Consider the following 12,985-nt stretch of genomic DNA (forward strand, 5'->3'; position numbering starts at 1 on the left):
AAGAAGATGTGGTATATATACAATGGAGTATTACATGGCAATGAGAAAGAATGAAATCTGGCCATTTGTAGGAAAGTGGATGGACCTGGAGGGTGTCATGCTAAGTGAAATAAGTCAGGCAGAGAAAGACAGATACCATATGTTTGCACTCATAGGTCTAACGGGAGACCAGGAGAAACCTAATGGAGGACCAGGGCGAAGAGAAGAGGGAAAGGGAGTTGGGGAGAGAGAGGGACACAAAACCTGAGAGACTATTGAATACTGAAAATGAACTGAGGGTTGAAGGGAAAGGGGCGGGGGGAAGAGGTGATGGTGACGGAGGAGGGCACTTGTGGGGAAGAGCACTGGGTGTTGTATGGAAACCAGTTTGACAATAAACTATTAAAAGAAATAAAAAAAAATACGATACTGAAAGCCACTTTTCACAGGGAACGGAGGTGGCAGGCACCCCCGCCCCTGCCCCACTTGGAAGCACACGTCTGTCACCTTTGCACTGAGTGCAGCTGGCTTTGCCCCAGGCTTTGCTGTGCTTGATGGTAAGGTGCCAACCCAGAGGGGTACTGTGTGGAGGGCGCCTGGGCCGCAGGGACAAGCAGGCGTCCTGTCCCCGGATCATCCAGGGCAGCCCGCCGCCTCAGGACCCCTCTCATCGCCTTAAGGTAGGGGCCCGTGCGCAGGGACCTTTCTGTCACTTCCTGAAGTGGGTTCCGTGGAACAGTTCACGGGCTCTTAACAGACGCGTCTTGTAGTAAATGTTCCAAGCTCAGGTGTCGGTTCGGGAGATGCTGGGTCACACAGACGTGAGCCGTTATCTGGGCCACAGGACCCTGTGGAGCCTTCGCAGGGATGGAGTCCAGGCTTTTGTGCACTTCGGGGGGCCCGTAGCGGGGGCACGGCTGCTGGGGGGCTTGCTCCCTGGGGCCCAGCACGGAGCCACCCAGTGCTGTCCCCTGGGTCGCTGCATAGCAAGGGAGGAGTTCCGATGCATGAATGAGATGCCTTCTCGTGGTGTGCCTCCGATCCGAGCAAGGGCTGAAGCAGCTCACGTTTTCTGAGTGTTCAGTCTGCCCTGGGGACTGGACTGCGCGCTCAGGTATTGGGTCTTTTTAATCTTTTGATCAGCCCCGTGACATGAGTGTCATCATCATGACTGTCATCCCCCTGGTACTGATAAAGGAACCAAAATGCTGAGGGATTAAGGAGGTTGCATTCGGCCAAACGAGCACCCTCGGTGGAGGCTCGGACCCGCAGGTTTGGTCTGCTGTCGGAGGCCGTCTGGGTGCCTGTGTCACCTCCCGTCCAGGCAGGAGACCCGGATCCTGAGCTCTTTCACGTTGTCCGCTGTCCCGTCAGCGGCAGACTATGAATTCACACTGGGTGTGTGCACACAGGGGCCTGTGATGTTTACTAGCGATGGGAAAATAAAATCGACAGCATACTTTCAAAAGTGTTCGAGTTCAGACAGAGGGAAGAGTTAGACCAGGGGGCAAGGCCGGTGTTGTTGCGCACCCTGCCTCACCGTGTCTGGTTCCCTTACTGGTTAGGAGGGAATTTAATGAAATGTGGCCATTGGGGGAGAAGGTGCAGAACCCCCACGGACTAGGATGGTGCCTGGCTCCAGGGTCAGAGTGGGGGGATCCTATGCCTCTCTCAAGTCCGGCTGTAGGGTGGAGGTTCCCACGACCCTTCTGTGGGTTGGGCGGTTTGCTAGAGAAGCCAGCGAACTCAGGAAAACAGTTTACCTACCAGCTCACCTGCTTACTGTAAAGGGTAGGACTCAGGAACGGCCAGATGGAAGAGATTCACGGGGCAAGGTGTGAGGGAGGGCATGGGGGGCTTCCAGGCCCATCTGGTGCCTTTGTGGTTCGCCATTCCGGGAGATCTCCAGACCCCTTTGTGCAGGGATTTTTTTAATAGAGGCTTGATGACGTAGGCATGATTGTGTCAGTCATCACCATTAGCAATGATCTCAACCTCCAGCCCGTCTGCCCTCCCCGGAGGTGTGGGAGTGGGGGGTAGGACAGAAAGTGCTGGCAAGGGGCATTCTGAAGGTCACCCGAGTAGCTTAAACTCAGAGGTGGTTGGAAGTGCTTGTTATGAATAGCCAGGCACTTTGTCAGTTTTGCTCTGGAGCTGTTTTAGGAGCAGGAGCTATTTGAGGACAAAAGCCCAGGTATTAAAAGATGGTCACATTCTTCTTTATCACTTAGGAAATCATGAGCATTTTAGGAGCTCTGTTCCAGGAACCACAGACAAGGCCAAAGTGTATTTTTAAAAAATTTATTTTATTTAAGAGAGCACGAGCGCGCACACTCATCCACATGCACATGAGTGAGGAAGGGGGCAGAGGGAGGGAGAGAGAGAAAGAGAGAGAGAGTGAGAGAGGGAATCCCAAGCAGGCTCTGTGCTCCGGGTGGAGTCTGACTCGGGGCTTGATCCCTGGGATCATGACCTGAGCTGAAATCAAATGCTCAGCTGACTGAGCCACTTGGATGGACATAGAATTCTTCACTGGAAATCCTTTTCACCTTGTGTTCTGAATATTTTATTCCACTGCCATTTTACTTCCACGGTGTCTGTTAGAACATCCAATGCCATTCTTACTCCTGTTTATCTGGGTCTCCCCGAAACCTTGCTTGACAGGTGAGGATCTGAGAAATGGACTTGAGTGCAGGTAGGTCATTTGGGAGGTGATCCCAGAAAGCAAGGGCCAGTCTTAACAGAAGAGAGGAGAGCTCATAAAGGGGGGTATCACTCTTAAATAGGGTCCTCCGTGGGCAGTTGGGGCTCAGTCCTGCCAGAGGGAGTGTATGACACACCCCTCAGAATCGTCAGTGCAGGGGTGAGGACACTGAGATGCCTGTCCTTCATTGGTTGATGGTGGTCCTTGGAAGATTAACTCCCTGGTGCTCTGGCCGTCCACACTCAGGCTGAACGAGCTTCTGTGACCAGAGAAAGGCCTCAGGCAGATCAGAAACTTGACCGAGAAAGGCGTGGAAGTGTAAGCAAGTGCTCATTGAAGTACAGCAGGCTTCTGGGTGAGGATGAGGGCAGGGCAAGAGGAGGACTTCCTGGAGGAATGGGAATCTTCTAGAAGGCATGCCTGGACCGGGAGCAGGCAAATGTGGCACTTGACAGTCTTTAATGGTAGACAGAGGAGACAGACTTGAGAAATATGTGGGAGGCGGCATGAATGTGACCTGAAGTCGTGTGGGCGGGGGGTGAGAGGCTAAGTGGGACCCAAGGGGGCACTGAGCATATTGGCCTGTGTAGATGGCTGTGTCGCTAACTTTCGGGGAACGCACACACGAGGAGAGAGAGACTGTACACGCTGAAAGAAAGGGACCCATGTCGCAGCTGGTGGAGATGTGCATGGATCAGCTGGAAGTGGAAAGACTTGCGCAGAGGTCTTTCTTGTGGTTATTGGCCGATGAGTGAGCATTGAAGCCAAGGGATGGAGAAGGTCCCCCAGGGGGGACCCATGGACCTAGAAGAGGAGGAGAGACCCTAGCCCTTAAGGAGCAAGTTCAGAAAGAGGTTGGGAAGAAGTAGGAAAGAACAGACAGCTGCATGGCGCTTGCACCACTAATTAGTTTACTTGTCTTACGGAGCAAACACTGAGGGGTGGGTGGTGTTCGCAGATGGAAATCCTCATTTCCGTTCGGAAAGGTTCAGTATCCCCCCGTCTGCTGCAAGCCAGAAGGCGTTTAATAAATGACATTTAGTTCCGAGGTGTCACAGCATGTGAGCCAAGGTCCTCTGCCCTCAGCCCAGAGTTTTTCCTGGGATTGCAATGGCCTTCGTCAGCCTTTGAGTTGTCTAGAGTCCAAGTGCGCTGGAGAGATTCTGTGTATATTTTCTATGAAGCTAAGACCCAACAGAAGGCGTGAAGCCTGACGCAGAGCAGTGCGGTGTCTTCCCTACTAGGTACCCTGGACAGTGTTGTTAATCTGTGCGCACCACACTGGTACAAGATGGACATCTCAGATCGAAAACAGAGATGGAGTCATTATGCACAGTAATTGAACACCAAAAAATAATTGCAAGAAAATTGATTCAAACTGTACTTAATGAGGGATATGAAGGAGATGAGAGTTGAAAATCCTGAAATTGTTTTCCGTAAGAGGTGAACATGCTACGATCTGAATGTGAATGACTATTCCTCTCTGACTATAAAACTACCGGAAGGGTCCAGCTCAAAGTTCCCATGTCGGACTAGCCCAAGAATGTAGTAGGAACAAGAGGCAACAATGGCTGGGTTTGTTCATTAGAAGAATGAGCACCGAGGTTCTCAGTAACTCCCTCTGATTTTGGAGTGGGTGCTGTGGCTGTCATTTCTCTGGGAGACCGGGAGTGTGACCACGCAGCACAGAACCAAAGGAACCGATGACCACCATTTTTTCCGGATGCTTTCTGACCTAGCACACTGGAGATTTATTACATTTTCAATTTGGTAAGGTTTGCTACCTAAGACAAAGTTCCAGATCTCACTAGTCCAGTACTTGGTAACCTTTAGGTGCACAGGTTCACCCTTTAGGGATTTTTATTTTCTCAGCAAGCCTCAGACAGAAGGGACAGAGGAATCAAGTTTCTGTGGTAGCTAGATGAATATAAGGCAGCTTTTCATTTGTGAGGCAGGATTTTTTGTTTTGACTTTTAGAAATTTAGTTGCAAGAACCGTCAAACTCTCCTTGGACTTTATTCCCAGGACCACCCCTAGGTTATCATTTAGAAGCATGATTATGGTTATTTAGCATTTTTTATAATGATGGAGTGTTCATGAAAATGAAGGAGAAAGCACTTGGGTAGCAGGTGCCTAAAGAGGCAATATCTGTGTAAGGAGACGTGACTTCTGGTCTCTGAGTCAGAAGTGAGGGGCTTGAGCACTTGGAATCCAGGAGCCTGGAGCTGGGGGGCTGGGGGACACCCCCAGGTCACTCATGCTGCCCTTGGAAAGCTGCCTTCCTGCTTCCCTCCCTCTCCCTTCGGAGACTCAGTCGCCGCTCTGGTCTGACGCCCAAAGCTAGAGTTTGAAGCACGATGAAGGTCAGTAGGGTTGAGGGGGGAGGTGTGTGGAGGGGGGAAGAAAGTCAGCTGGGCAGACAACATCATTTTTTCTAATAAAATTAAAAACTGAACTAAAAATGACATTCAACATTCATCCTCTTTCACCCCAGTGAGCTTCTGGGTTACTCTTGCTCTGCTGTGTTACGTAGTCAGCATTGGTGAGTGATGTCCTGGAGGAGAGAGGCCTAATGATGGGGAAAACACGACTTTCTTCTCAGAAAGGATAATGCAGGGCTGCAGAGGGGGCACCTGGCCAGCTTAGGTAGTGGAGCAAGTGACTCTTGATCTCAGGGTTGTGAGCTCAAGGTCCACTTTGGGTGTAAAGATTACTTAAAAATAAAATTAAAAAATTTTTTTAATGTTTTCATTTATTACTGAGACAGAGAGAAACAGAGCATGAGCACAAGAGGGGCAGAGAGAGAAAGAGACACAGAATCTCTTTCTGACGCAGAGCTGTCAGCGCAGAGCCTGATGCGGGGCTCGAACTCATAAACTGTGAGATCATGACCTGAGCCAAAGTCGACTGCTTAACTGACTGAGCCACCCAGGTGCCCCAAAATAAAATCTTTAAAATAAAATAGGGTTGGAGACTCAGAAGTATGTCTATGTCACAGTAAGTGACGGAACGTGCCTTCGAGAACAGGGGAGGGAGCGAATCTAACCATTGAGGTTGGGAGTTGATATTTATTTGAGAGAGGAAGTTCTGGACATAGAACAAAAAAAAAAAAAGGAAAGGTGGAACTGAGTTTGGAATTTAAATCTCTAGTGTATTTTAAAGCCAGGGTAGTTAAATGTTAATCTTCCAAATTAGAGTAGTGATTTCATTTAATATGAACAAGGAAGAGGAAGGATTATTCAGGAATTTGTTTATTGGATAGTGGGGGAGGGGCTTTTCCTTCCTTAATGGTATAGTCTTACAATGTTATTTTATATCCTTTCTCAGAGCAGCTCAGAGGTTCCCATGTACTTTTCTTTTTTTAAAAATTTTTTAATGTTTTTTTTAAATTTATTTTTGATACAGAGAGATACATGAGAGGGGGAGGGGCAGAGAGAGAAGGAGACAGAACCGGAAGCAGGCTCCAGGCTCTGAGCTAGCTGTCAGCACAGAGCCTGATGCGGGGCTCGAACCCACGAACGTGAGATCTGACCTGAGCCGAAGCTGGAGACTTAACCGACTGAGCCACCCAGGCGCCCCCCATGTACTTTTCTTAAATGTTGAAATAGTGACCGCGAACATCACTGCTTATGCTAACGGCCATTGCCTCCCCCCTCAACCAATGAAAATTGAGACTTCCCCTTAAGAGTGACTAGGAGGCTTTAATTTTTGATTGTCATGACCCATGAGATCACGACCTGAGCCAAGATCAGGAGTCAGATGCCACCCAGGTGCCCCTGTACTTGAAATCTGTACCCTGATTTCCCCACAGCACCCCACCCCCACCACATGTGTTGAATAAAATGGTATCCAAACTTTATTTGCTTCGTTTTCCCTGCATTCTCTGTCTCAGGGAATCATCAAGCCAGAACCCTGGGGTAACCCGTGTGTGTGTGTGTGTGTGTGTGTGTGTGTGTGTGTGTGTGTGTGTAGTGGATGTTACAGCATGTCAGTTTGCAGTGATAATTCAGGGCAGAATTGTTCCCACCTGTTCCAGGGAAGGGAATTCTACACAAAACAGCCCCCAAAAGCCCAAGGAGCCTGAAGACTGAAGGAAAAGGCTGACAAGTCCAGTTTGAGGAGACATGGTTTATTAAGGGGACTTAGGGACAGAGGTGTGTCTTGGGTGACCCCACCTACAGTGGGACATGCTTCTATAGCCTTGGAGTGTAGGAGCACACAGGAAGACTGCCTGGAAGAGATGTTGGAGACTCACAGTGGGCCTATCTCCAGTGCAGATGGAGGACATTGTGCCCCAAGGGTGTACTTGAGGGTGTGGTTAGACAGAAAGAATCTTGTGTTAGGGGGTGGTGGGATGAGCTGTGCTCTGGAAGGCTTAAGGTCATCATGGTGATTCATCCAAGATGGTGGTAGTTGGCCTCTTACACTGCCCGTTCCTTTCTAATGCCCTTCCCATCATTACCCCCCCCCCCACCACCATTTTAATCCTGTTGACTTTTTTTTTAATGTCTTATTTATTTTTGAGAGAGAGAGAGAGAGAGAGAGAGAGAGACAGAGACAGAGAGAGAGATGGCGCCAGCAGGGGAGGGTGAGAGAGAGGGAGACACAGAATCTGAACCTGGCTCCAGGCTCTGAGCTGTCAGCACAGAGCCTGATGCAGGGCTTGAACCCATGAACTGTGAGATCATGACCTGAGCTGAAGTCAGAGGCTCAACCGACTAAGCCACCCAGGCACCCCAATCCTGTTGACCTGAGAGTCTGCCTAGATTTTCTCATGTTCCTCGCCCTCTATATACAGTCAGGACCAACTGACATTGATTCTACCTTGTCATCATCTCTTGAATCAGGTCTTCCTCACCATTCCTGAGTGAAGCCCCTTATTTTCCATGCAGACAACTGTGGCCTTCTAGATTGGTCTCCTGAGCTCCCACCTCGACAGCTCTTCATGGTTCTGCCAGAGACGCAGAAACTGTTCCGATGAGATTCCTTTGGAGGCTTCCCACCTTCGTGGCCTCTCTTCCAATCTCCCTTCTGCCGGCCATAGAGAATTGTTTAGAGTTTGATTGTATGAGCCTTTTCCAAGTCCCTTTGTGTGTGCCTAGAATACCCTTCTGGGTTCCCATCAACCATGTTCTCCTCGGGACTCCCTATGAAACCTTCTCTTCCGTAAAACCTGCCCACTGTGCCTCCCGTCCTCGTGGTCTTCTTCTCCACTGGCCCGTGGATGGTTCCAGAGCCAGGATCCTCCTCACCGTCACCTCATTCATCTTTTTGAGCTCATTGCCCGGCTTAGTTCTCACACGTAGTTAGCTCTCTGTGAAGCCAGATGAGAGAATGCCTGAATTTTCTGAACATTGTGGGATTTTTTTTCTTTTCCTTCTTTTTGTTTTTGCTGGGCTTTTATTTGAACTTGGACATTGTAGTTATTGATGAGATTTCTGACTCTAGGTCCGCTTGATGAAATCAGATTGCTAATCAAATGCTTCACAGTGGCATCACCGTGCACCCCGGTGAGGCAAAGCACGTCTATAGCCCTGGAAGGAGAGGCGTGTTATTCAAATTCAAGGTGAAGTAACAGGTTGGAGACAAGACTGCTTACTCGACTTGAGAGATCAATATTAGTGCTCAGGTACAGTGTATGGCTGTGTGTGGGGAAAACTGAAAACATTTATCTTGCTGGGATTTAATAAAAAAACACCACATTTTTCAGCATTGAACGGCCCCTGAATTGGTGCCCTGTGCCGTTAAGATAACAGCCCCAAGAAGATGCCACTAAAAAAAAAACCCAGAGGCTATTAAAACCAGAGTTGATGAATTTTCCTCAATTTATAATGTGAAATTATTCTTTGTGTAATGCTGTCTACAGGCTATCAGATTTTCCATTATTAGAGGATTTAAAAGCCACTTTGGACCAAAGATTATTTACATTTCTAATTTCTCACATTAGATGACAGAGCATAACATTAAATGGTGCCCCCCTCCCCCCAACAAAATTTTACAAAGGCTGCATGCTCAGCCTCTTGATGAATCCCTCTCCTGTCCGCACACAGGCTCAGCCACTCACTCTGCTCTATTTATTTTTCTCTTGGGTTCTATTCTTTTAGTTTTTAACCAGCAGAAATATCCTAATTTTGGGAGACCCTCCTCTAATTAAAAAAATATTTATTTATTTTTGAGAGAGAGAGACAAAGCATGAGCAGGGGAGGGGGGCAGAGAGAGGGAGACAGAATCCAAAGCAGGCTCCAGGCTCTGAGCTGTCAGCACAGAGCTTGACGCGGGGCTCAAACCCACAAACTCTGAGATCATGACCTGAGCCGAAGTTGGACGCTTAACTGACTGAGCCACCCGGGCGCCCCCAACATGGGCATGCTTTTTAAACATAATCTTTGTATTCACATACACATACAGAAGAGTGCTCGGATCGTAAGTATGCCCTTGGTAAATCTGGACAAGGTGAGCAGACCTGTGTAGCCAGCAGCCGGCCCGAGAAATAGAACATTGCCAGCCTGGGGTTTTCTTTTCTTCTCGGCACTAGATACCCGGTGTCTTTCCCAGCGCCATTTTCCCAGCACCAGCTGGGTGTCCTGCAGTTGGGGCCAGTTGTGACACTGCCTTCCAGAGTCAGTGCCGGGCTGCTGAGGCTGGAGGGCTCCACCCCGCCAGACAGCCCTCATTTCAGATCCCAGCTGCAAGCTGACTCTCACTTCTGTCCTACGTGGTCCAAAGTCTGGGATTTTGAAACCCGCCTCTCCCCCGTTTGATAACTTGGTAGAACAACTCACAGATCTCAGCAAAGTACTTTACTGGGGCACCTGGTGCCTTGGCCAGTTTAGCGGTTAAATGACCATCTCAGCTCAGGTCATGACTTTATAGTTCTTGAGATCCAGTCCCGTGTCAGCCTCTGTGCTGACAGTACGGAGCCTGCTTGGGATTCTCTCTCTCCCTTTCTCTGCCCTTGCCACGCTTGCATTCATGTGTGCATGCACACACTCTCTCTCTCTCTCAAGATAAATAAATAAACTTTTAAAAAAGGGAAAGTGCTTTACTTATCAATGCAGGTTTATTATAAAGGATACAACTCTAGAACAGCCATCTGGAAGAGGTACTTAGGGCAAGGTGGGGGGAAGGGCAGAGCTTGCCCCTGTTTACGGGCCACTTTTCCAGCATTTTGATGTATTTACCAACCTAGAAGCTCTCCAAACCCTGTCATTTAGGTCACTTAGGGTTTAAAACATTTTTTAAAAATTCATTGTCAGATCAGCTAACATACAGTATAGTCTTGGCTTCAGGAAGAGATTCTCGGGATTCATTGCTTATATACAGTAACTAGTGCTCATCCCAACAAGCGCCCTCCTCAGTGCCCATCACCCACTCCCCTCTCCCCCGCCAACTCCCCACCATCAACCCTCAGTTTATTCTATGTATTTAAGAGTCTCTTATGGTTTGCCTCCCTCTCTGTCTTTATCTTATTTTTCCTTCCCTTCCCATGTGGTCTTCTGTTTAGTTTCTCACATTCCACACATGAATGAAATCATTTATCATTCTCTGACTGCCTTGTTTCACTTAAGTAATACCCTCCAGTTCCATCCACATTGTTGCAAATGGCAAGATTTTTTTTCTTTTTGATTGCCGAGGAGTATTATTTGTATATATGCATCACATCTTCTTTACCCATTCATCAGTTGATGGACATTTGGGCTCTTTTAATACGTTGGCTACTGTCGATAGCGCTGCTATAAACATTGGGATGCACGTGCCCCTTCAAAACACCTGTATCCCTTGGATAAATACCTAGCAGTGCTATTGCTGGGTTGTAGGAGAGTTCCATTTTTAATTTTTTGAGGAACCTCCACACTGTTTTCCAGAGTGGCTGCACCAGTTTGCATTCCCAACATAGAACATATATTTTTTTTAGTAGAGTTGATACACAAGATTACGACACTTTCAGGTGTACGACATAGTGATTCAACTTCTCTACCCATTGTGCTGTGTTCACTGCAGACGGAGCTACTGTGGGTCACCACACACACACACAGCTCTGACAGTATCATTGTTTAGGGGTTTCTGTGGAGGTTTCATGATGTAGGCATGATTGACTAAACCACTGGTCATTGATGATGAATTCAATTCCCAGCCCATCTCCCTTTCTTGGAGGTTGGGGGATAGGGCTGATGGTTCCAAATTTTTTTTAACATTTATTTATTTTTGAGAAAGTGAAGGGAGGGGCAGAGAGGGGGAGACAGAGGATCCAGAGAATTCCAAGCAGGCTCCATACTATGAGCACAGAGCCCAATGCAGGGCTCTATTGCATGAACCATGAGATCATGACCTGAGCTGAAATCAAGAGTTGGATACTTACCTCCCTGAGCCACCCAGGTGCCCCTAAAGTTCCAAACTTTGTTTTTCAATGTAGTTAGGAGATTAATTTTATTATCTAGTTGGAGGGCTCTGAACATTATTCATGCATCAAGCACCTTTTAAAAAAAATCATGTACTCCATTCCCAGTCTTGAAGAAGACGTGAACCCTGGCCTCAGGGATCTGCTGTGTAGTAGCAATGAGAGGTTAATAACGTTTCCTGGGGTGCTTTGCTACATCACTGACCAGAGAGCTGACTGCCAGACAGTGCTATTCTGTGTCCACTGGTTTCCCTTACATTCATGCCAGTCCTGAGGGGCGCACGGGAAAGAAAGGTGGTATGTACACTTGGGTCCTGAGCCAGAGACAGTTAACGGCGTACCTAAGGTCACACAGGTATTAAATGGCAGAGTTAGAAATCAAGCCCGGGTGTGTAGACCTCCGCTAGACCCTGCCCTGGTTTAGGAGTACATGGCCTCTTGGGAGTGTTGGTCAGGGCCTATCACCCAGCTCACCCTGGGCCTCTGAGTCGGCCCTCATGGGAGGTAAGGCTTTCCCAAGTAGGGCTTCCTCAGAGAAGGGGTTCTCTGACCAAGTCCCATTCCGGCTGGGCTACTAATGGCCCCTGCATGCCTCTCTCTTTTGACTTCTCTGTGTCCTTCCTCACCCTCTTCTCTCTAGCTCAGAAAGCTACTTCCTTTTTTTGTTTTTTAAAGATACTAGTGATTATTTTTTAATTTAAATCCAATTAGCATATAATGTAATAATCATTTCAAGAATAGGATTTAGTGATACATCACTTACACATGACACCCAGTGAGCATCCCATCACGTGTCCTTCTTAACGCCCGCCACCCAGCTAGCCCATCCCCCCACCACACCCCACAAGAAACCCTCAGTTTGTTCTCTATATTTAAGAGTCTCTTATGGTTTTTCTCCCTCTCTGTTGGTATCTTATTTTTCCTTCCTTTCTCTTATGCTCATTTGTTTTGTTTCTTAAATTCAGCACATGAGTGAAATCATTTGATACTTGTCTTACTCTGCTTGACTTATTTCATTAGCCTAATACACTCTAGTTACATCCATGTTGTTGGAAATGGCAAGATTTCATTTTTTTGATTGCCAAATAATATTCCATTGTGTGTGTGTATATATATATAATATCTTCTTTATCCATTCATCAGTCCATCAGTCAATTGAAAGTTCCAAACTTTTAACCAAAGCTTGGTCTTTCTGTTGACTGGCCCCCCTCCTGAAGTACCTTGGTGTCTGCCAAGAGTCCCCTCATTAGAACAAAATACACCCCTCTTACTCTCCTCACTCAGGAAATAACAGGGATGTCAGGAGCTCTGTGTCAGGAACCAGGGACAGAGACCAAACCTCTTGCATTTTGCCACAACTAGCAACGTGGAAATCCCGCCCCCTCTACCCTGCCAAAGATCACGCCTTGAAGAAGACCGTTATCCTGAATTCTATCATCATGAGTTTTTCTTGTTCTTGAACTTTTCAAAATGGAATTATATACCATATTGTAACCATTTATGCGTGGCTTTCATTCAAAGGTACATTTGTGAGATCCATTCATCTTGTTGCACTTAACAATAGTTGTCCTCATTGGAATGTGGGTTTCCATGGTGTTACGTAGCACTGTTTATGGGTTCCATGGTTGATGGTTTTTGTGTTTTCCCAGTTGGGGGCCTCAGAGAGTAGTGCTCCTATAGACATTTTTCTGTTTATCTGTTGGTGAACATATGTAGTATGTCTGTTGACTTGCTGGGTCACATGAAGTATAGATTTCACTTTCAGTAGATGTTGCCAAATAACGTGCCAAAGTGTAACCAGTTCATGCCTGTGCTAAGGGTGTATGAGAATTCTACTTGTTACACAGCCTCCCTAACGTGCATTATTGTCAGTTAAAAATATTGTAGCCATTCTAGTAGATGAA

At 47.4% G+C, this 12,985-nt stretch overlaps 1 protein-coding gene across 1 annotated transcript in view; it reads left to right on the plus strand.

The window, feature by feature from the left end:
• Positions 1 to 12,985, plus strand: part of DCDC2 (doublecortin domain containing 2) — a 149,543-nt gene that overhangs the window by 65,462 nt on the left and 71,096 nt on the right. The window lies entirely within an intron of this gene.

Source organism: Suricata suricatta, chromosome 7 (genome assembly GCF_006229205.1).
Source record: "Suricata suricatta isolate VVHF042 chromosome 7, meerkat_22Aug2017_6uvM2_HiC, whole genome shotgun sequence".
Taxonomy (NCBI): domain Eukaryota; kingdom Metazoa; phylum Chordata; class Mammalia; order Carnivora; family Herpestidae; genus Suricata; species Suricata suricatta.